The sequence below is a fragment of the Anthonomus grandis genome, chromosome 3 (assembly GCF_022605725.1).
Source record: "Anthonomus grandis grandis chromosome 3, icAntGran1.3, whole genome shotgun sequence".
NCBI lineage: Eukaryota > Metazoa > Arthropoda > Insecta > Coleoptera > Curculionidae > Anthonomus > Anthonomus grandis.
The window spans coordinates 7,871,819-7,892,790 of record NC_065548.1 but is presented as its reverse complement, the minus strand read 5'-3'; the positions used below and the strand labels follow the sequence as shown (position 1 = coordinate 7,892,790).

At 31.3% G+C, this 20,972-nt stretch overlaps 1 non-coding gene across 1 annotated transcript; it reads left to right on the top strand.

The window, feature by feature from the left end:
- The first annotated feature begins 2,572 nt into the window (after positions 1-2,572).
- Trnag-gcc (transfer RNA glycine (anticodon GCC)) lies at positions 2,573-2,643 on the top strand. Its single transcript has one exon. It is a non-coding gene; the product is annotated as a tRNA-Gly (tRNA).
- The last annotated feature ends 18,329 nt before the right edge of the window (positions 2,644-20,972 follow it).

The following is a 20,972-nucleotide window of genomic DNA, read 5'->3' as shown; positions in this document are numbered from 1 at the left end:
ACCCAATTTTTTTGTTTAATACGTGTTTCTCTGATGAAAGCTCTTTTTTCCTGAATGGCTTGGTCAATCGTCATAACTGCCGATATTCGTCCGACAATAATCCTACAGTGTATCGTGAGGTACACACCCAATACCCACAAAAGTTAAATGTCTGGGCTGGTATCTTTAGTAATAATTTAGTTGGTCCATTTTTTTACCTGGAAATCTGACAGGTGAAATGTACTTAGAGCTATTACAACAGGCCATTAATCCAGCATTGACAGCTATAATTGAAACTCAAAATGACAGATACGATGAGGATAGATTGATGTTTCAGCAGGATGGTGCCCCACGACATTATACGTTATTCGTGTGAGAATATTTGGATCGGACATTTCCAGGACGATGGATTGGAAGAAGAGGTGCTATTGAATGGGCTCCACGATCGCCGGATTTATCACCTCTAGGCTTTTTTCTTTGGGTCACTTAAAAAGCAAAGTTTATGAGACTCAACCCACTTCGCTAGAAGATTTACAAGGCAGAATTGTAAATGAGTGTCTTCAAATCACCCCTGAAGTATTGCAGAACGTGCGACAACGCTTTGAGCAAAATCTTTTTTATTGTATGGAGAATGGAGGTGGCCATTTTGAACATTTATTATAAGTTAACACGTAAGCAAATTCTTTTTAAATCTATTTTTGCGATAATTTTTTGAATGACTAGACTTAAAGTCAAAATATTCTGTAATATGATAGAGCTATCTCATTTTTTGTCTTATAATTTAATAATACTTGATGGTTTTGTCCTACTGCCTGGCATTGTTTTTCTTAAAAGTACCTTTAGTAGTCTATAATAAAGTAAAAATATTGAAAATTACCTTTTAAGGTTTAAATGCGAAAATTTTAAAAAGTACTTACTTAAATTGCGTCAAACCAAGTACCCTTGTAAAGAGAATTAAAAGACCTTTCCAATGAGGTATTACTCGACCCCTCTTCCCATTTTAAGATTTTAGGGGTAGTGCCACCCCCGCTTAGGGATTGTAGGTGGGAAAGTAATTTTGTGATTATTAAGTGTCCCCCTCGAAAATAAAATCGACGGGTCCGAGCGTTTTTTTTAAAGTTAATGGACTGCCCGTAATTGGCTCTGTTTCGTTTTCGATGCGCCACCCGGTATGAAAATTTGCGTCCATACATAGGAGTTTTATGCCGAGGAGAACCTATTAATCCTCAATATCTAAGATTTAGACTGTATACATCAGTTCTATATTAGATTCGGTTTGTTAAATAAGGTTAGTTTTTATTATTTTATGAAAAAAAATTAAAGAATGCACCAAGAAGACCTACATTTTTAGCACTTTAGTAAAAGTGGCATAACATTCGCGTAAATTGTTAAATTCATCCTCCTGCTAAGCTCTGACATGTGTTTACCAAAGTAAAGCATTGCTGATTTATTTAGATTTACACCTTAATTATGTTTTTTTTAAGAAACGGTCCAGTCCATCCTCAATGGTTTGTTTTGCAGCCATCCAATTTTGAAGAAAAATGAAATATCTTATTCATGTATCTTTAGCGTAGGTACTGATTTGATTTAGGAAGGCCTTAGAATATTAAAAGGCTTTTCAATATTCTAAGAGGAAGGTTGGTCGTAGTAATATTACATGTGTAAATTAGGAGGAAAAATGGTTAGGAAAAGATTATTATTAATGGTATCAAAAGCCTTGAAGTACTACTAAAAAGATGGAGTAGCCTCTCTCAAAATATTTAGTCTCGAGTGAGATTCTGCTAAAATTTTAAAAGTGTCTTTTTAGTTTTTATAACCCTCCCTCCCTTAACACAAATTACTAGAGTAACTCTAAGTAACTTTTCAACCGCTCAGAATGTGAGAATAAGAATGATGAACCTATTTGTGATAGTAATGATAATTTACCTCCATTCTCAGTTATACATGGCAAAGAGATCCAGATCTCTTGTTCCCTTATCAGGATGCATAACTTCAAAATTGCCACTATAATATTAAATGAACTACTAGTAAATTAAATGAAGATATTTCTTGGTTATATTAGTTTTTCTTCTAAAAAGGGTTTAAAGCTGAACAACAGTTACCCGGTAATGATGTATTTAAAAAAACTTTTATACTTTTGGTTATATTTGAAATTGTAGTTAAAATAGTTCAATAGACCCAAAAGTAAATCCTGGAAACAAATATAGGATAAGAAGCCATTAAGAGATATAGCCATAATCATACATTAATTCAGTCACAGATATAATATATAATATTTGTTTGCTATGTGGAAACTGGTATAGTATGAAAATAATATAAACAAATTATGCAGTTTCCACCATCCTGATGGTGGATTATAATTATTTTGACTTAAAAAAATTAAGAATCAATAAACGTAAATTATAGTGTTTACTTTTGAAGTACTATATTAAAAAAATCCAAAATCTAAATATAAATATTTAAAAAAAATTTGAATTTTCAACGAAATATCTTAATTCCTAAACGTTTTTATAAATATACTGTATACTTTAGTTAAATAATAAATTTTGTATACTACTACGGTTAAAACGTATCAGTTGAAGTATTATCAACAGCATCGGTGGTTCAGTGGTAGAATGCTCGCCTGCCACGCGGGCGGCCCGGGTTCGATTCCCGGCCGATGCAACACCTTTTTTAAATATATTTGGTTCTAAGAAAAAATATATTAATTGACTATAATATTATATTCTTATGCAAAAAAAGTTTTTTTTTCGATCATATTTTACCCTATAATATTCTGACGCAAATTGCAAAATCGCGTATGGAAATTCATAAAATAACACCTATATTAGAGAGAGAGATATACTTATGCCATTAACAATTCGTAAGACAAAGAAGAAGGTAGCGAACAATTATTCCCTGCTATAAAGCTATTATTTCTGATTTATACAGGGAATAACCTTAAATTGTTAAACCGGCTCTTTCCAAGTAGATAGATAGAATCGCATAACATCCTTCTCAGATAACACTCTTTACATATAGGCAACCCGGTCGAGTAGAATATTCGTTGAGACGCAAATAGGCTTCTTTCCGAACAAACTGTTCTGACAACAGTACTTCCGGTTGTTCCAAAGTCAATTCAATTTTAATATAATTTCCGAAAAATTCTATTTTTAAAAATAAAAGTACATACCGGGTTTTATTAAAAATTCAAATATAAAAGTTTATTATGAAACAAACTAGGGGCTTCTACACATATAACTAAAGGTTTTTCGTAATTTCATACCAATATACCAAGAGGTTTTTGTAAGTGAAGCTTTCTATAAGAATTGGAATTACTGTTTCTTTCTTTCATTGTAATTAGACATTATAAATGTCCAACTTATTCTGACAAGAAAAACTTAGAAGTGCCTATTCAAACAAGTACTGGTTCCTAAAATCCTTCCTTGAGATTAGCAATAGGTATTTAAATTCGATCACTGATTGGCTATTGCTAATACGGCGTACTTTATGCCCGCACCATTAAGGCAAAACGTACAACGGATTAGCAACGGGCGTTTTGTACCGAAGCTGCATGTTTCTAGTTAATCAAAAGTGTTTGAAAAATTAAACCAAATTCGAAAAAAAAATATATCAGAATGGAAGTTTTTTTTAGTTTTGGACTAAAGATGCGTAATTTTGAGCTCATCCAAGTAGCATCATGAAAATTCCAATTTTTAATTACTATATTTTTACAGGAGTTTCAATTTTAGAAATAAAAAACTATACTCGAGCAAAAGGTTTATAGGTAGATACAATACCTACTATATATATAGGATTTAATGCGATTTTGCGTTGGGTAAATTTTTTCTTATATTTTCGGCCAAATTTCTTCTTCGTTTCGGTTTCACTTTTTCGCCCTATGCTGGTCTACCAACAGGAAGACGTTTGCTACCCCTAGTTACGCCAGGTCTTCTTCTAGCGACTGAGGTTGGTTGTATCCGTATCGCAGCACCACCTCGATGCCAAATGGCAATGGCAAACGTGCTTTCGCAAGTACTCAGAAAAGTATCTCAATTACTTTTCGTTTTTACACGGTCCAGTCTTCGCAAGCAAATGCTTATAAGTGATTTTTGAATATCCTTAAAGTCGTTATTACATTTTCAAAGTCATCGTCGCTTGCGTATGTTTCAATTAAATTTTCCAAAATGAACGATGTTGAGGTTGAATCTTCATTTTTGGCGCTAAAATCTTCAAAATTAGAAGAACATGGTCGAAGGGAATCTCTATCGCTGCTACAAGAGGAGCGAAAAACTCCTTTGACTTAGCTTTTTGTCCCAAGGCCAATACAGCCCTTGCAAATCTTTTTTCCGTTGTGCATGAAATGACATCGAAATAATGAAAAAAAAATGGCAGTTTGGTGCTTACATAAGTTTCCCAGCCTTCCAATCTCGCATGTGCAATGACCCATTTGCATGTCGACTTCGTAAACTAGTTTATTACTGCTACTGCTTGATACCTTGAATGAGAATTTTTCAACAAGAACTATGTCTTTTTTTGTCAAATAAGATGCTTTCTTCATTTCTTTTTCGAAAATGGTCCTCTTTCCATTTACTCGTCCGTAAGCAAAATTTAATAAAACGTCGAATATAGTATTGTTCCAGCACAGTGCATGTAAAATCAGCTAAGGCCACGATATTGTAGGCCTTGTATCGATTTAACAGAATATCTTTGTACAGCCTGACATATTTTTCATAGAAATTATTTGTTTGGTGACCATGCGTACTTGTATTTCTGTATGCTAAGCAGCAATAAAGTCGGCGTTCTCAGTAATTCTTCACGTACATAATCCAAGCGGGATATTTTACAGCAGTGTTATTGCTGAAAGCAGATTCGAAGCTACTTTCTGCCATGTCAGCGTTAGAAGACCTCAGTATCTTTTTGAAACTATCGTACAATGCTGGTCGGTCGTTTTTTTCAATATTATGCTCATCTCCATATTGACTGCGACACGTGAAAAGAGCATAGCAAAAGTTTCGACTCTGGAAATACTTGATTTAATGCTTGCCTCTCGTTCCCAAGAATCAATTTTATTCCATTTAAACCAAATACGTAATCAGATGGTTTGGTTGTTGGTAATAACAATTCCTAGAGGTACAGCCCCAGCTACAGTTACCGTCAAAATAAACGTTATTACATGATTTTCTGCATTATGGGTGTTATAATTACAACTGTAAATGGATCGTCTGTAGTTTGCAATAATATTCCAAGCTTCTCATATTCCGCGGCTTTTTCCTTAAGCTTCTGCAAAAATGAAATTGCCAACGTTATACTGGGTGTTTTGACTTGAATAATGTCGATAATGAGCGGCTAAAATATGGAAAATATTTATTTAAAAATCAGGTATTGACTTTAAAAAAAATACGTCTATTATAATTTTTTGTTTCGCTTTTTTTGCACTAAAAAGAAAATATACAGAAGGTGTCAAAAAGTAGTCTTGACATCAAATTTATTTTTTTTAATGGAACACTATGTATATCTTTTCTAAATCTACAGTGGATTCTCGACATATTTTGATTAAGGGACCATGGGTCTACTTTCAACTGTTTTCCAGTTATTAACGTTCGAAAAAGTAACGTTTCTAGAGAATTGGAACGCCTATAAAATCGAAACGGTTTGATATCACGGAATCAGGGTGAAACAAAAATACAAAATTTTCTAATTTTTTAGTATTTTTTTATTATCTTGTAAGTGATATTATCACATATTTCATTAAAAACTAAGATAAGAATGTGAAAGGCATTTCACTCTAAGTCACATCGTTCGATTTTACAGGCGATCAAAATGTCCGAAACGAACTTTTTGAACGTCAATAGTTCGAAAACAGTTGAAAGTTGACCCATAGTACCTATATCAAAATATATCGAGAATCTACCGTAGATTTAGAAAAGACAAAGATATACATGGTGTTCCGTTAAAAAAAATTAATTTGATATCAAAACTATTAGCAAACAAAACAAAATGCATGCGATTAGCAACGTGCGTACAAAAGGTACACCGTATTAGCAAAAGCCAAGCAGCCGCAACGCTCGACTATGGACGCTGCTAATCCGTTGTACGTTTTGCCTTAATGGCGCGGGCATAAAGTACACCGTATTAGCAATAACCAATCAGTGATCGAATTTAAATACCTATTGCTAATCCGTTGTACCTTTTGCCTAAATGCTTCCCGGACAGTCAGATTATTAGACTGAATAAAAAAGTTCATGAAAAAACTAGATGTTTCTCTAAAAAAATTACGAAACTAGCAGTTTCTACCGATATAACTAGAGGTTTTTCGTATTTTCATTTAACAATATATAAAAGTGGGAGTATATAAAAAAACCAAATAAAGATTCCTACAGGAATTATATTGGTGTTTCTTTCATTCATTCGACATGTTAAATGTCAGTTTGAGCAGAAAAATGTAAGAGTCCGTACTAAAATAAGTACCAGTTTCTAAAATTTTTCTTCAATGTAAGATCTAAAATAGATAGAAGTTCGTAGTAAAATATATAGGACTTTGGTTAAAAAATGCACATGAATCTTGCAAATTTGGGGTTCTAAAAAGAATACATTTGCCAAATTTAATGCTCTCATTGATCAAAAACGAAAGTTAGAGGTTCGCAGGCGACCAGATACTGCCTGTTTGGAAAACACATTCCAAACAAGTTAAACCCCAAATAAAATTGTGCCGCCACTGTGTTTTAGACAAAGAAATCTTTTGCGTATGTTCGTCCCTCTTTAACACAATCAGACCGCCAAATTCCCGAAATCGGGGCAAATTAGATGCGGCGCGGACAAGTACGTAACGATTTACTACAGCCCCCGTTCCCCGTCGCGACAGTCACTTTTCACACTCGCTTAGAGACACATCGCTCTTGTTTCTAGCTCAAATTTTCCTCTCGCCACAAATTGTCGAGTGACAATTATTTGCTCTAATTGCAGAAAAATTGCAATTTATATATTTTATTTGCTCTTAATCGTTAAGATAACGATTTTTATATTAAACCTATATATTTTTATGCGAAGTGTGCTCAATTTAAGTAACATTTTGTGTTCACAAATAACTGTATGATAGTTATTTTTGGCTCGGTAATTAAACCAATTGATAACATAAAACGACGTAAGACGTTGTCTCGTTACTTGTGTTTGATGTTGATGGCTGCTGCTCGTGGTACCTGTGCATTGATACTTACCTGTTCTGGGTTCCGATGGTGAGCAAACCATACAAGGTAACCTTTTAAGTTTATTGTACTGTATGGCTGACCAATCTACTCAGATTTCATAAAGTTACGTGTAATTAATGTAAAGTACCTACAAAACAAAAACATTCAGTGTAGTGCTTTCCTGATTTAAACCTAGAGTACTGGTGGATTAGTGTCTCAATAGGTGTTATAGAAATAAAGAGACAGTTTTTCAATCGCTCTCCTTATATTTAAATTAAATTGAATTATAACTTGATACCAAATTCATGTAAAAAAAGGGTATCAAATTTTGTTGGTATTTTTGATAATTTGTTTTGTTCTATATTAATAATTTTACTGTTGTTATTTTAGTTAAGAAAAGCATGAATGGATGAGCGCATGACTTAAATTTAAGATTATTTGTTTTTGTTGAAATACACCCCAGTTTTCTTATTTTAACACTGACTGGGTGACTACAAAGATATTTATTTTATAACAAATAAATATTCTCACAAATGTAATTATTTGGTGTTTTATTTGCTAGTTGCAGTCGAGCCTAAATAAAGGTAAAGTAGCTCAGGGTTTTGGTTAAAGTATATCCGAATAAAATTAGACTTGATCCGGTTGCCTCTGGTAAAAAAGTTCTTCTATTTGTACATTCAAAATAGAACCCCTACGGTAGTAGTGGCGGAGCAGATACGAAAATTTGATTTGTCCACTCTACTGCCCTTTGGTTATTTGAGATTATAAAAACATCCTTTTTACGATGTTTTTTCAACAAACACGTTATTATTTTTATGTATGAAATGGAAGGGATCAGCATGTAGTCCGCACGCAACCCCCATCATAAAAATTCAACCACGTGTCATTAAGGGGTTGTTTTCCTCGATGTCCGACTAATCTAAATGTAAATTTAAAATAACGATAATTGCCGCAAGAATAACCGCCGCGCCTCGCGAGGTCTGAGGGTTTCGGCCTATTTTATTGCTTTGTTTGGACACGCTATTTGAGAGTAAAAAAAATATATTTTTTTTCATAAATCAAGAGAACAAAATCATTACTGCATAAAATAACAATAAAATTCTCAAAACGTCGATATAATACCAATAAACGTGCATTCGTTGCAATTTTCTGAAACCATTGAGAATACATCTTTGCCTGTTCATATTATTTCTGTATACTAGTATATAGCAAAAGGAGATGTGCGTAAAATTTTCCCTATTGGCCGCAAACACATGTGAGAAATCGATGCTGCACTGTCATTCAAATTTGTCAAGGGTGTATAGAATAACCATTAACACTACTAAAATTTATTAACAAACATTAATTTTTGGCGTCAAATTGAACCTTCTATGGATTTTAATAGGAATAAATATTGGTATGACAGTAATGCACTTGGACTTGGATCCATATTATTGATACCGGTACCGTCAATGTACATCTTGAGTGCGGATATCAATGTGTTAACTTGCAATTACAAGTCTACTGAGTATAAATGTTGGTATCACAGTAATACACGTATAAAACCAAAAATTTCACTCGTTATTTCGTCACGTTCTTTGGACTTTTTCGGGATTTTTTTTAGTTTGATTTTTACCATATTTTTTGCCTAAATTAATTATATATACAAAATAATACATACTAAAAAAAGGAAAAATTTTAAAATATAATTATTATGAAAAGAATCATAAAAAAATACCGACATATAAAAAATTACTTGGGAATCCATTTCCTAGAAAGAATTTCTACAAATAGTTCCTGTTTTATTTAAAGACAGATAAAAATACAAGGAATATATATAAAAAAAGCTATTTAATATTTAATAATATTTATTGCAACAAGTAAAAATTCCATTATCAAAGGACGGGTATACTCTAATATATTCATGTGCAAGGGAGTCATAAAATGCATAATAATCGTGTGCCAAGGTGCATTTTAGGGATCAAATATGTCCAAATTTTTCTCGTTTTATTAGTTTATTTTAGTATAGTCCTGAACTATTTTCCCTTAATACAAATTTAAAACTTCGGTTAATTCTAACAGTTAAGTTTTCAAAATGTCGCAATTTTAATTAAATTAATCCTTTAGGTTTACATTTTAGGGCTCTATGTTCCGACCTCGGGATTGCCTTAACCATATTAAATTTAGAAAATGATTTAAGTGTCGAACCTTATAGGATTTTAATACTTTCTTGGCAGTTTTTGGGTAATAAACATAGTCTGCTGGTATGTTTATAACTCCACCAAAGACCCTTCTTTCAATAGAGGAATGCATAGAATCGCACTCCATTTGTGTACGGCCTTTTCCTCAGTATTTTTAAGTAATGCTGATAAAATTTTGAAGTTTAATAGTCCAATAGCCAAAATGGAGTTGCGATTTTGAGCACCGCGCCCGTCGTCACTATAAAGTATTTTAATAGGTTTAATAAAATAATAATTAAATAATGGCTTTATTTGTACTTTTCAATAGTGCACATAGGCGAAGTCTAGCCAAAGGCTAATCTGCTTAACCTATTTAACAAATGTAAGCAAAATTATTTTAGATAGCGCATTATTTTAGGTAACACAATAGTAATATAAACAACAATAGTAATATAAAAATAAACATATATGCACCAATTGGTCCATAAAAATTAAAAATTGTAAAAATAAGAAAAACCTACTGACAATTTAGCTAATCTGCTTCGTTAAAAAATGCAGCTTTAGTTTTTTCTTGAAACCCACTACTGACATTTTTTTATAGGATTCGGAACAAGGTCGTTGTAAATTGCCACAGCTTTATACAGAAAACTACGCTGTTTGATATCTGGGAATTGACAACTTATTTAATAATCTTAGATTTGCTTCATGTAAATTTTTCCGAAAAGTAGGTTTTTCGCGGAGGTAGGGAGGAGTAGATGTCGCTAACAGTCTATGCACAAAAACCGCGAATTGCAAAAAGAATAGATTTTCCACGCGCAGCCAACCAAGTTCACATAGCCTTGCAAAGACCGTTGATTGAATATTTGGGAAGATACGCAATCCTGTGTTAAAAAGTGTACCCAGTCGACTATCGGATTGCCGTTCAGTTTCGTGCACCGTGTGGTGCTGCCGCGCAGCGTCAAATCTAGGAACGATTTATTTTAGCTGCGTGGACCTGGCTTTTGGCTTCTTTGAGTCAGGTTTTCAACGACTATGGAATCTCCGGTTACGCGGCCGTGTTGGATATTTTTTTAAGATATGGGATGATGCTGCCAACTATGTTTTTATTATTTTTTTTGAACATACAACACAGTGTCATTTATGTAGTGGTCAAGTGATAAGTGATATACTTAAGGGTGGAGGCATATTGAAATTTCTTAAAAGTTAAATTTTATAAACAAATAATTACTTACCAAAATATGTTCTTGAGACAAAAATTAATACAAAAATATATATAAAAAGCTATTTTTACAAAATTACCAAAAAAGTTTAATACAAGTTATAATTCCAACAAACATTATGTTTCCTTCATTTTGTGTTCAAGAGGGTCAAGTTTTTAAATAAAAAGCCCGTTGCACTTAATTAACTAAAAACTAATATACAAAAAATATGTGGAACAAATTTTAAGATATAAGTAGGTTTCACGTAAATATTATAAAGAATAATTTAAATAATAATTTATAAGACTTAATACCGATGGTAATATAACTTCTTGATCAATAATTTTTTGTAAAAAGTAACCCATTTTGTCATGTGATTCAATATCTGAAAAATTGTGCAGCGTAGTGAGATCTGTAAAGTAAGGGGTTGTGAGTGAGGATGTTAATAGAAATAGAAAATAGGCCATATTTTAAGTTTTAAGCGACACAGGAAAATTCTCAATTACCAGTTGTTACAACTATACTTAAAACTATAAAAAGATACCTAGTAACAAAAAAAAACATTTTGTTTAAAGACCCCGCATCACGGTTATACAGGACGTCAATAGAGGTGGTCAATTAGAGGAAAGTTGAGCAATATAGTGTCCTTTTATAATAAAATCTAAATACTTCCTAAATTTTGCAAAAAACTGAAATTTGGCAAAATCATTTTATTTTTTTCTGGCGTTATTTCAAAATATATGACAAAAGTATTTATTAAATGAATAAATTATTGTGACCACTTTTTCTCGCCTATACGATGACACCTACCTACCCTAAAATATGACGTTCTGTCTTTAAAGAGCCATCATCAACTTTGTTTTTCTTTGTCGGCGCTATATTGACCATTTGCAGTTTAACGACGCGGGAATCTTTGGGCGCCCGGCCGTTTTGTTATTTTTTTAAGACAAGGGCGATGATGATAACAGCGCTTTTATTTATTTTGTTATTGCCGATATTTAAATGCGCTGTGATCTCGCATAAATAACTAGATAAATGTGGTGGTCAAGTAATGTATTGGAAGGTGCTATCTCTTACAACTTAAATTTTATTAACAAATAATAAATTACTTACCAAAATCCTTTTTTGAGACAAAAATAAATAAATAAAAACAAAAGAAAAATTCAATAAGCTTTTATTTATTAATTAGAAAATTAACAAAAATATTAAATAAAGGTGATATAGGTAGGTTTCACGTAAATATAAAGAGTAAATTAAATAATTAAAGATTTAATATCTATATACGATACTATAGTTTTTTAGAGTGAATAATTTATTGCAAAAAGTAGCCCGTAATGTGATTTTTGACAATACGGGTTTGTGAAACCAGCCAATATCTCAAAAACTGTGTAGGGTAGTGAGATCTGTGAAGTACACTTTTTTTGGACAAAAATATTGAAAAATAGATACCTTTAACTGAAATTAATATAAAAATAAAATCGCAAAATTTAAAAGGTTTTGAATAAGGGTGTAACAACACTATAAAATATAGAAAATAGGCCACATTTTAATTTGCAATACAGGCAAACACTTAATTACTAATTCTTAAAACTAGAAAAAGTTAAAACTAGAAATATTTTGTTTAACAGTATGAAGGGTCTCATCGCGATTATACAGGATGTCTGCGATTATACAGGATTGAATAAATGCAATCTAAAAATTGGAAAAATGCCAAATACTTCCTAATATTCAGGAAAAAGGTGAAATTTGGCAAAATGGTTTTTTTTATTTTTTTCTGGCGTTATTTGAAAATATAAAATAAAATCATTTATACATTGTTGTAAACACTTTCTCTCATTTACAAGTTAACATCTTTAACTTTTAAATACGACGTTCCTTCTTTAGAGAGTCATAATCAACTTTGTTTCTTCTTGTCGACGCCATGTTGGCCACTTGCAGTTTTGAATAACCCTTTTAATTACTTTATCAACGAGGTAATTTCTAGCTAGTAGTTGGAATCATCCCTATTAAATATTATATACCTCTCTCTCTTTTAAATACAATTTCGAATTTCAAAAAATTCAAAACATACTTTATTCATAAATACATGGTACCTACTTGTTGACATGGTACTTTTATGATATAAAATAGGCACATTAATCGACATATTACTAACACATAATTTAAAAACAATACACAATAGTGGGTTCAACATACTAGTATAAACACAAAATGTATTTTCAATTTCAAAGCAAGACGACTTAAAATTTTTTTAGAGTAACATCACAAATTCTAACCTTTACATCTTTACTAAAAACTAATTATATACTATTGGCCTATTCCTAACTATCTTCAAAAAATTCTAATGCTATAAAAATATTTGCTTTTAAGAAGTTTCGTTAAGGACTTTTTAAAGCGAGGAGACTTTTATGACATTTGGAAAATGATTAAAAATTTTTATGCTCAAGTAAATAAGAGAATTCTTAGTTCACTTTTCGGGATGGGCATTGGAATATTGTATTTTTTTCTGATATTATAATGTTTTAAGGAGCCATTATTTTGAAGATACAATTTATATTTTTTGTATATTAGTCAAGCAGACTCAACAATAAACAAGCAAGTAGGTATCTTAGGAAACAAGGAAACGTCAAACGTAACAAGGAAAGTATCTTTAAATAGGGGTCTGCATGTCCCGTGGAGATTTATGACACATATATTTAATGGCTTGTTTTTTAAAAACAAACATCGAGTCAAAAAGCCGTTTACTAATGCAACTCCAAAATGTTATTCCATACTGTAGGTATTTTTGTATGAAAGTAAGTTCCAACTTTCGACAAAAAAAATATCAATCTCAGTTCATTTAAAACCATTCTAACAGCATAACATCGTCTAGCCAGTTTTTGCCTCCTGACATATCTCCATAAAACTTAGGTTTATGATCGATAACAATTCCAAGAAATCTGTTAAAATTATTCACTTCCAATTCTTTGTTGTGAATCATGAACTGCTCTGAGCATAAAAACTTAACAATTTAGTCTTATCTATGTTTAAAGACATCAAATTAGCATCAAACCACTGTTTAATCATTAATAAATCTTTAGAAATTGTTCTAGGTTAATGTGCTTTTATTATTGTTCATAAGATAGTGGTGTCATCTGCAAAAATAGTGAAGAATCCTCTTATCTGGAGAGACCCCAGGTCATTTATATACAATAGAAATAAAATAGGACCGAGAAATGAACCCTGCTTACTACACAAAGTTCAGACAAACTGCCATTTGGCCAAACAAACTTTTTTCTGTCTAACAAAACAAAATTTTAACCATTCTAGAGCAACTCCCCTAAACCCATATCTAGAAAGCTTACCGAGCAATATTCCATGGTTGACACAGTCAAAGTGTTCGAAGAATGAAGTCGCAGAATACCGCTGCAGCAAAGTGACCTTCTTCAAGCTCAAATATAATCTCTCCAGGAATGAAAACATTACTCGACATTCATTTAATATGTTATTTTTTTTTAATTAGGAAAGCTACCATTCGTACTATAACCAGTTTCTCAATAACTTTAAAGGCTTTTTAGGCTTTATTTTTATCTTTTTCATGAATGAATTTCATCATGAAAACAATTATTGAAAATACTTAAAACACTAAAGACCATAAACATAATATATTGATTTAAAATTTTCTTAAAGTAAAAAAAAAGAAAAAGAGAAAATGGCTCTCATAGACATGAAGAGACAGTATTTTTAAGAGTTCGGATTGATTTTTGTAGATAAAATAGATAATTTTCTGTGAGGTTTATAATTAGATTTTTTTAAAGATTTTCTAATAAGATTTTGAGATTCCCATATTAGGTTGTTATAAATCAAAGTCTTAATTAATATACGCACACTGATTAATTTTGCCTAAAGAAGCCATCGTCTCACAAACTAAACACATTTACATATATATATCTATTTGTGATTATGATATCCAAGAAAAATTTTTAACAACTACCAAATTGCAATACGGCAAACACGAACCTGTGCAAAAACTCTCCCACACGACTCGGATGATCGGCCGATTACTAATGAGAAGCGACGGACGAAATTATTTTCGCGCATACTGGAGAGAATCGCCATCTATTTTTCACGCATATTTGCGGTCACGTTTTAGCCCATAAGGTTGCGTATCTTCCCAAATATTCAATCAACGCAAAGACTCTATCATACTTTCTCAGTCCATAAATAAATCTGCAGCATTGATTTTGTGACCTTTGCAAACGGTACGCAGTGATTTTGTCTAAACACGGAAAATGACCAATATTGCAGTAATTCATAATAGGTAGTACTAAAGACTGGCACAGTTTTTTTCTCACTTTAAAATTAATTATATTTCTGTTTGCATACAATGGCTCTAAAAATAGTATTAATTTTTAGTGACATCAGAAACGTGTAACTTAAAGCGCAATTCATCATCCAAAAGCAATCCAAGATTTTTTGCACAATAACCATACTTTAGCTGATTAGCTCCCACAAATCTTTTTTTTGTTCTTAGATGTAAAGCACATAACACAACTCTTTAAAGGATTGAGCTTTAAATTATTTTAAGAGGAAAAGAAGGAAATTCTAGAAAGATCGTCGTTTATTTTATTTGAAGCCTCTAATGCAGATTCAGCTTTAAAAGAATAATAAACTTGCATATCATCTGCGAACCCCTATATTTTACAACTTTAAATAAATCAGAAATATACATCAGAAATAAGAGAGGTCCCAAAACAGATCCCTAAGGTACTCCAGTCGTTATATATTTGGTATTTGAAAAAGTCTGATCTTCCAAGACCATTTGCCTTCTGTTAGATAAGTAGGATCTAAAAAACATTTGAGAGACATTATCAATGCCATAATAAGCCAATTTTGCTAAAAGCAAATGATGATCCAAGGTGTCAAGTCAAGCATTATAAGTGCTGTGGAGTCACCTTTATCCATTGCAGAAATTATCTCTTGGGTAACGTTCAGTAAGACAGATGTCGTGCTGTGTTGTTTTCTAAACCCAGATTGCGGAATAATATTATTGGAGGTGAGAAAGTCATAAATTTGCGGCTGTATAAACTTTTCCAAAACTTTAGCGATGACTGGGATAATAATTGAAATTGGTATAAGGGTCGCAGAAATTAGTTGGATTATTATTTTTAACCAAAGGTGTTAAGACAGACATTTTCCGCATACCAGGGAAATAACTAGTTTCTAGGCAACAGTTTATAATATGCGTAATATGTGGAGATAGCTTTGGAATACAGTATTGCAACATTGACGCTGATATTGAATTACAACTGTGTGCATTTGATTTTAGGTTTAAGACTTATTTAGAAATTTCCTCAACTTTGGCTTATCGAAATGAAAAATTTAGATCATGCTAAAACCGCTTGTTCTGAAAATTATTAGCTTTTTCCGGGCAACTACCTAACGGGCTATAAATTATAGCGAAATAGTCATTAATTTTGTTTGGATATTAATCTCGGAGATTTAAAGGAATAAAGACATCTTTTAGACTTAGATTATTAATAGCTCTCCATGACTGTTTACTATCTCTGATGTTCTGATGATATTGCAGGTTTGTTATCAAGAGTGGGGAAAATTATTGTACTTAAAAATTTCAAATAATTGAAGCAAACCTTTGATATAAACATTGAAAGCACGGCAATATTCATATTAACGTAGAAACCGGTGGACTTTTCATTTGTGACTATTGGGGCTCCACCTATCAGCGTAAGCTCAAATAATCGCCACCAAAAGATAGATATTTAAATGCTAAAAAATATGGCGCTAATATCCCGATTTCTGAAAAAAGTGGATTTACTGAATCTTCATATCACGGTGACGAAATGAGAAATCGGTGCAGCATTATCGTTCTCTGCTTAACTTAAGGCAGTTAGGTGTATAGAAAACGTGCTCAGTATCTTTGACATAAGAATTGAACCATACGTGGATTTTAATGTAAAAAAATAAGGTGTAAAACCAAAAATGACGAATAAGAGAAGGGAAAACCTACGACAACAAAACTAATATTAGCCGGATGCCATAATGTATAACACATACAACAAAAAGAAAGAAAACAAGACGGTGCGAAACAAAAAGGGATACAAAAGCACGCACGCACTCCAGCCAGATGTGCGAGCGATAAAATTCTTTGGCGCACGTATCATTCGTATTAAATAGTTGAAAAAAAAATGAGGGGCGCCCCTCTTTGTTGCGGCATCGTTTGTCGCCAATCCAGACGTGTTATTACATTTGATTGTCTTATTTACGGCGTGTTGGCTTAAATAAATGTCCTTGTTGTGATGGCTTTATTAAGTCTGGGAAACTGGTTTTAAGTGAATTTTGTTTCAAGCAGCAAAATAACGTCCTCGATGTCATTATTGGGTATTTTAAGGTGAAGGAGTATCAACACTACATAAGATGAATCCGGGAGAATTTTTACTCTTTTCTCTCAATGATTCACAAGATTAAATTAAGGTCCTATTGAAATATTTGAATAATTTATATTTTAAGTCTTTTCCAAGTATATAAAGTAATTTTTCTATTCCGTTCAGGCTAATGAAACCATTTATAACGTGTTCCAGGTATTTCAAATTAGAGTCACTTTTATGTCTTCCAGGCAATTGACGTCATTTTATTACATGAATTCGAAATAATTTTGCATAGGAAAGTAATTTCTCTATTTTATTTCAATTCAATTCAATATATTACACTTGATATAATACATGTGTGTGCTTTAAATTATTACAAACAAGACTCTTGTACCTTATTTAGTAAAAAGACATGTGAAAGTATTCGACTCCAGCATTCAAAAAAAAACTTATATAAATAACTAAATAAGAAACGAAGATTAGTACCAAATAAGTACGATAGATAAGTACCAAAGGGCACACGTATAGATAGAGGACGTGTATCACATATATCATCATTGTACAATAGTTTTGTGTAGCACAATTTTTTTTCCAATATAACTTTTAATATGTAGCTCTGAATTACGTATGTACAAGAGTTGCAAGGCACTATATTCTATAGCTCTATTCTATAGTTCCTTTCTACAGGCTAATAGAGTTTATAACTAAACTTTAAATTAAAGTAAATAAGTAACTAAAGATTATCTAGAATTTCTCGAAATGGATAAAATTTAATTAAATGCCTAATTCTACCTGTTGTTTTAAATTTGTCATACTATTTGATATTCTTATGGTTCAATTTAAATTAGTCCATTAGTTGAATATGAATGATTATAGCGACATAGTTAAGGCTTTTGATACATAAAAGATCAAATAATCAAACATATTATAGGTAAAATTACCTCAAGGTATTTAGTGAATCGTACCTCTTTTATTTCAGTGAATTTAAAGCAATTGAAATTAGGTCGGTTTGCACTTGTCAAAGAAAAAATAATGTAATTGGGTTTGTCAATATTAAAGGTTAGTTTAAAAGTATTAAGGCAATTTTTATCTTTGCAAAATCTACAACAAATTTCTCTTTAACCTCTTCCCAAGTATCACTTTTTAAAGAACACAACTATGTCATCACCATAGGAAACCATACCTCCGTTAATCATATATTAATTAATCATACTTCAATTAGGCATCTATTTCAGGCGATTTTTTCATTTTTTTTTGAACACTGAAATTTTTTCTTTTCTGCATTTTTAAGAACAAAAAAAAATTTAAATGCTTTCTATGTCTTTTGACGTTTTAGCAATTCATAAACTTATAGTGGCCTTATTTAATGATCTCTTTTTGTGTTATATAATGGTCAGATATTATAAAGAAATAATTTTTTAATTGATTTTAGGCACTTGATAAATTTTTTTATCCAATAAACTAATTTTGGTTTCTAGAAACCTGAAATAATTCCTTAAATCTTGAACAGATGTTTCACATTTTTCAAGCTCTTAATAGCATTTTTGGCATTCTTTCCACTAAAAATATAGTTTCATAAATATTTATATATTTTCTCTTGGATTTGATGTAATTTTTAAAGTTTATTCCTGGCATTCCAGCACAGTTTTTATTGTTTTAAGTCATATGAATAATTTTTAGTTGTTTTTAGAATCTTCGAGTATTTCTTTAGTAATCGAAATCATCATGCATGTCTTTCATTCATAAAAGATAATTTGCTTGTGTTATTTTAGGCAATTGATAAGTTTTCTTACACATAAAAATAATTTTGCATTATTTCCAGGCAGTTTTATATTTCACTACATTTTTAGACGTTTGTATGTGTAAAGCTTATGGACAACAGGTATTACTTTTTACTGCTATGAGGATGGCCTTATATAGGCCGAAACTTTTGCAATATTAAGATTTAAAACTCGAGATTTTTTTGTCCTTACATCCAATTAACTTAGAAAGAAGCAAAAAAAACAAATTGTGTCACAACAACAAATTTTGAAAAAAAATGGTGCTTAAAATAATATTTTATATTTTTGAGGAAATGTAACACATTTTGCAGGCTCTGAAAACCATTTTTTGTATTCTAAGCTTCAGAAATACAGTTTAAAAAAAAATTATACAGTTTCTTAGGCTAGTTGTCCATATTATTTTTGGCATTTTTTTATTTTTTTCAGGTATTTTAGTCAGTTTTTATATAAACCACGGTTTTGTTAAGACACATCATGCTTGTGAAATTTTTTTTATTTTTCATTTAAGGAAAATCATTAAATGGAATGTCTTTCATTTCCATTTATTTCTTTTTATATTTTTTTAGGCTTTCTGAATTGTTTCTGCTTTTCCCTGTTACTGCTTGCATTAAAAGCAACTTTCCACGAAACATTTGCACTTTAGCACTAAACCTTTTTTCATATTATACGAAATTTTTAGCATTATAGCAAGCATTTAAAATCTATTTTTAGCCACGTCATCAATATAAAGGAGACGTATTTAGTCGACTTAGTGTAGTAAATTTATGTATGAATCGATTTTTTCCAATTAATTCAATTTGATTTTCTAGAAAACCGGAATATGTCGTACGTCAACAACAAGTTCTTCAAAAAAAACTATGTATAATTATACTCGTTTGCTTTTTCAAGGGAGTAGTTTTAAATCTAATTTTCCTAAATACACAGAAAAATTATTTTCTGACACCTTGACGCTCTCTAACAGTGTTTATATTGAAAAACTTGATTTTTGCAATCCATTTTTTGCATACATTTACTACCCTTTTACATTTATTCAACCTTGACATTCTCCAAGTAATTATAAAACACACCCTTCAAAATACCACAACTGTGTCATCAGCATAGGAAACCACCATACCTATTTCGATCATTATATTTGTTAAAGAATTTATATAGATGATAAAAACTAAGGTTCCTAGAATCGTGCCTTGAGAAGAATCATTAAGTAATTCTGATGGATCACTACAAGTACTGGCAACTTTAGTTATTTCTTTCCTATTATTCTAAATATATCCAAGCTTCTGAATACATCCAATACAATGACACATCGGACAAGTTAGTTATGGGTCACGGTATCAAAATTTACTTACGCTAAATCTAAAGAATTGGCTAAACATTTTTTGCCTTTATCAAAATGTTTTATGATTCTACTTGTACGACAACACTAAATGACTTTTTGTATATACTGAAAAAGTTTTGCCTATTTTTCAAGTTTTTGGAGTTTTTTTGGATTTCTTGATTTCCAGGCATCTCTTGGAACCATTCTAGGTTTTACATATAATTTAAAAAACAAATTGAAAGTAATTTTCTCAGTTTATTACTGACACGTTAAATTTTTTATCTTTTCCAGGCATTTGAGTTATTTTCTATATAAACCAACGTTTTGTAAAAAAATCATTCCTTTGAAACTTTTGCACACTTTGATTCTTATGCACGTTTTTCACTCATGAGAGGTACATTTTTTTATTTTATACCAGGCACTTAATGATTTTTTTTTTACGAAAAACAATCTAGGAACATCCCACTAATATACCATTAATAATATCATCCAAGCATTTAATGTGGTACATAAAAATGATGTTTCTGATGGCATATCTGGAATAAATACTGAATTAATTACGTTATAGTAAACAAGTGATTAATACCATTTTTTTGCCACGTCATCAATATAAAAGAGGCCTATTTAATCGATTTAGTAGAGTGAATTTATATTTGTTCAATAAATCAATTTGATTTTCTATGAAAATCGAAATATGTTACTATGTCAGCAATAATTTATTCCAAAAAAAACTACAGACAATTTCTAACAGAGTTTCTATTGAAAAAATGTACTTCTCCTAAAAGTCTTATTTCTTTTGCATAAATTTATCACCCTCGTGACGTTCAACACAGTTTTACAACAACAACAGCAAAGTTTCCATTTGATAAACGATCTACTTCAACCTTGACATTCTCCACGTAATTATAAAACCAACAACGCACCCTTCGACATTTAAATTTAAATTAAAAATTTACCTTTTTCTGCAAATCCAGCGGGAAAAAAAAACCACCCAACCAACAACCGAAC